Below are 5218 nucleotides of genomic sequence, written 5' to 3'. Positions count from 1 at the left end.
AGGGTTAATAAGAATATGATTGTCCGACACCTGCCTCCCATTTGGATTCAGAAAGAGTTACTGGGGCAATACTCCAAGAAGAAGGTCAAAGAGCCCATGTAGGCGTTCAAGTCCTCCATCCTCCTAGACGTCAAACCATGGAATGATGATACTGACATGGCACAGCTAGGGGCTCGCTGTGCTCCATCCAGCCACACTGGCTGACCCGAGCAACTGCGAACTGGTGCACCTGGACTATAGTATCCACAACTTGCACATTAAATGTGTGGAGAAAGATGACAAAGTGGTCACAGACTTTTGGGAAGTGGAGATTCTCCAAGTTCCAGGAGCATATGAGGAGTGTCAACATTGCAGCTTTCAACAAGATCTGAAGCTCCCACCAAAGTGCTTGTGAACGTACGTCAGCCTTTACGAATTAAAGACTGAGCCTTCTGAAAGAGAAAAAAGATCAGTGTTATAAACCCATAGCAATCAAGACATCGTGGCGCTTACTCAGCGATGGACAAATAAACCAATGGAAAGGAAGAACACATCCTAAACAGACTCGTTCATACAGTCACTTGAATTAAAACAAAGGCAATGCTGCAGTGCACTAGGGAAACACTGTTCTTTTCAATTCACTGAAATTCAATAAACTGGTGGCTCAATTGAATGTCTATATGGGAACAAATGAATAACAACATACACAAAAGTCAATCAGATGAAGTGCACACTTAAACCTGGAAGGTTTTTGCTTCTGAAAGATAACTTAGGATAATATCTTCATGACTTTGGAGTATGCAAGAATTTCAAAAACAGAGCACAAAAAGCAATCACCACAAAAGATATGTGTATGAATTAGACTTCACCAACATTAGAAACTTTTGTTCATTACTAGCCAGCACTAAGTCAGTACAAGGCAAATCTCAGAGAAGATATTTTTATCACATATGCCTAACAAAAGACTGTGTCCAGAATCTAGATTTAGATATAAATGTGTTGTCATGACTTTGTTAAATTACCATTTGTTAAGTGGAGCACAGGGTGCTGGATGGTGAGTCAAGTTGAAGTTCAACGACAACCCACAAGAGAAACTGAAAAAGTTTATTACTGACAGGACCTGGAGGAAGCACACAGACACACCTCAAGGGGCCACACAGGGAAGTCAAGGCAGAGTACAGAAAGAGTGGTAGGACCAGGGGCACATGCCTTTATTAAGGTCCATGAGTGGAGCGCTTTGGGGTTCCTTGGCTAAGGCTGGATTGGTCAATTCAAACCAAAAGGGAGGGATTTTGGTAAGGTCCACAGAGGTCTTATCAAAGAGGCTGCATTCAAAAGGATGGTCCTGAGAGGCAGGGGAGACTGTTGATCACAAGGGCTGTTGGCAAAGTCATATCAGAAACTTACATTTGCTTGTGATTCTACAGTCTGTTATTTAGGGCATGTGCTTACGTGAGGAGGGCTAATATCAATTTAAGGTCCTTATAGACCACTTGGTCAAACAAAGTGGATGCCGAGGCTATAAGACCATGGAGTAGCTTAACTAAACTCTAGACATGTTTAGATACAGATAGATGGGAATAAGAAAAACAAATATGAAAAGGACAGACAATCCAATAGAAAAATGGGCAAGTGAGTTCAACAGTTTCTTCACAAAAGTGGATATCAAAATAACCAATAAACAAATGAAAGGGTGATCTTCTTCATCAGTCATCAGAAAAAGTGAAAAGTAAAACAATTAGATTCCATGACTGTATTAGATAAAGTTCTCCAGAGAAACAGAACCAATAGGATGTCTACACATATACAGAAAGAGATTTATTTTGAGGAATTGGCTCGTGTCATTACGGAAGCTGGCAAGTCCAAAATCTGCAGAGTGGGCAGCAGACTGGAGGTCCAGGAAGAGCTGATGCTGCCGTTCAAATCTGAAGACTGTCTGCTGGCAGAATTCTCTCTTGCTAGAGATGTTGGTCTTTTGTTTCATTTATGCCTTTAACTGACTGGTTGGGGCTCACCCACATTATGGAGGGCACTCTGCTTTACTCAAATTCCACCAATTTAAATGTTAATCTCATTCAAAAACATCCTCGCAGAAACATCACAGAAACACAGAATAATGGTTGGCCACATATCTGGGCACTGTGGCACAGTAGGTTGATACATAAAATTAACCATCACAACTATTAACCTACTAGAAGCATTAAAATAAAGTAACGAAAGACAGATAATACCAAGTGTTATCAAGGATGTGGAGCAACTGAACTCTCGTACATGGGAATGTAAATTGGTTCAATCACTTCCAAAAATGTTTTGGCATTGTATGCTAAAGCTTGAACATGCACATTTACTATAACACTGCAATTCCATCCTTAAGTATGTATCTACCCAGCAAAATCCCCTATTTATGTTCACTGAAAGACATGTACAAAATATTCATGGCAACGCTATTTATAATAGCCCAGACTGGAAACAATTCAAATGTCTTTGCAGAGGAGATGGACTTTAAGCAATGCCTTGACATCTGGCATTGAAGAGATGTCTGGCATTCCTCCTTGAAGAGAGGAGGTGGTGGAAAGACGCCTGTCAGAACAACAGCGAGGGCATTGAGGGACTTCTGTGACTGAGGATGCTCAGAAGAAGAGTGGCAAGGAGGGATCAGGGCACTCCTATATTTGGTACCCTGATGGCTTCTCTTCTGCTCCATCTCTTCCATCTTGTAGCCATCCTCCCCGCCCCACCCCCACCCTTTTTGTTTTTCCACATGTTCTCTACTCCTATCTAGACCTTTTCTTCCCACTTTCTTCTGGATGGTAACCAAAGTACTGAGGCTGTGAATTTACACTTTTTTTCCTGAATTGACCACAAAACCCAAATAAATATTCTTGGTCTTTGAAAGTGCTGGAGAAGGTAGGAAGAGAGAGCTAACACCAGAGAACTTTCTGCTGGAGTCTTTAAACTGTAAGATAGAGGCATTGAACACAATGAGTACTAGCAGGAAATTGTGCTGTCAAATTTGTGAGCTTTACTCTAACTGATCCAATTTTCATTTTTTGTTTTTAAGTCCCACTTCTTTACAATATATTGTTTGACTCTCATTTCTAGTCATCTTTGGGCCAAAACAGATGAGAAATGAAAGAAGAAACTAAAACTTGCAGATGTCACACTACGACATACACAATAGATAAATTGTACCAAACCATAATATGCAAGACAAACTACCTAAGCGCAAGTTCTTTTTACAAGACCTTATTTCTATATTTTATGGTAATACCATAGCAAGTGTAATTCCAAGTGGATTCATGTTCCAAAGATAAGATCATGGGCTATCCCAGTGATTTGCTCAGTTTACAAATTCTGATCACTGTCACAGACCTCTTTTAGTAATTTCTGTTATAAAATCATTCTGCTCCTGAATCATCCTATGACTAATCTTGGCCCCTTAAACTCTTATAAATCCCCTTCCTTAACTCCTTGAGACAATGAAACTCTCTCAGAATGGGATTCTCCCTTGATGTGATAAACCCAGTCTACCAGGGTCAACAGTCTTCCCTGTTGGTCTTTGTATGGGGCTCAATATGAATTTGGTATTTACTTTCAAACTGGAAGTATTCCTGGGCTTGGCAGCCAAAGCCTTAACACCCACCTCCTGTGGCTTAACAAAACTTTCCCATTCTTGGGCTCTGGAGTTTACTGGCTGAGAAGATATAAAGAGTGTGGTGCTCTTTATAAACTAATCATTTATACAGTGCTACAATACCAATTCCTGTTATTCTTGGTCAAAAACAGGTAAAGCCTCATTGCTATTGCATGATATTCCCTAAAGCTGGGCTTACAAAACACTTAATACACAAAGGGCAACAGCCTCACACTCCAAACCAGCAACTTAGACTTGTCTGGGGAGACAAGCTCTGAATAAGAGATTCAGGCAGTAACATTAATTTCCAACTGTAGCCAGTAGCAATGAAAGCACGGCCCATCTGCCTCCACACAAACTCCAACTGTTTGGCTCCCTGGCTATAGACACAAACCTAGGCAGAATTCAAGTGAGCCCTGCCACTTATTAGCTGGGTGACCTTTGCCAAATTATTTTACTCCCGTGGGCCTCAGGTTCCAGGTTTGTAAAATGAGGGTAATAGTAGTATTCACTTCCGATGAATGTTGTGAGGATCATACAAGCTAACATAGATAAAGCACTTGGAAGAAAATGAATGTAATCAGTGCTTGATAAGTAGGAGCTGACATTAAAGTTATTTCTATGTATAAACTACACTAGGACTGAGTCTGCTAACCACTGTTTTTTAAAAACAGTGTATTCCCTGTAATACTTTTGAAATGTGATTTCACAACCGTTTTTAAGAAGTGCTTGGTCTAGAGACCATATTACTGTGCTGTGTGGGCAAGTCAATCCTTGATTTCTTTACCTTTAAAACGGGGCTAATACTACCTAGCTGATAGAGCTATATTGGTGATTAAATGACATAATGCATGTAACACCAATTCAGTGCCTGGGACATATTAAGAGTTCAAAAAATGCTAGCTGTTAGAGCAAAAACTATTTTATAAATCCCGAGTTCCCTAGAACATATAGTAGCAGCAAAAGCACTTCCACCCCAGGAGAGGATGGAGTCTGACTTTAATTTTTTTTTTTTTTTTGAATGGCATCTGCTGAACCAACAGATGCCGCCGATCTTCTTTTTTTTTTTTTTTCTTTTCTTTTCCTTCTTCTTCTCCACAAAGCCCCCCAATACATAGTTGTATATTCTAGTTGTAGGTCCTTCTGGTTGTGCTACGTGGGACGCCGCCTCAGCATGGCCGGAAGAGCCGTGCCATGTCCGCGCTCAGGATCCAACCAGCAAACCCAGCCCCATGAAGTGGAGCGCCCGAACTTAACCACTCGGTCATCTGGCCCGCCCGGAGTCTGACTTTGATGCTAAACGAATCCAAGCTGGCTATAACATGTAGTTGGAGAAAAGGGAATTGCCCTCCGCAAATCAGGCTTAATATTAAGAGATGTTCACACCATTACAGATTCACTCCTCCATTTGAGACTGATATCAAATGTTTCAAGACACACCCATCCCTGAAGTGGAGAAGGAGGTTATTTGACCCAAAGTAAGAGGTAACAGGCAACGCAGAATGAGCAGAGAAGATGGTAACTAGAACACATGGTTGCGTTTGGAATGCAAATAGGAACTATGCGAAGGACGCGTGGGGTAACACTTGCAGTGGAGGGTAAAAC

Source organism: Equus quagga, unplaced genomic scaffold, assembly GCF_021613505.1.
Source record: "Equus quagga isolate Etosha38 unplaced genomic scaffold, UCLA_HA_Equagga_1.0 188_RagTag, whole genome shotgun sequence".
Taxonomy (NCBI): domain Eukaryota; kingdom Metazoa; phylum Chordata; class Mammalia; order Perissodactyla; family Equidae; genus Equus; species Equus quagga.
This window is presented reverse-complemented; position numbering follows the sequence as displayed.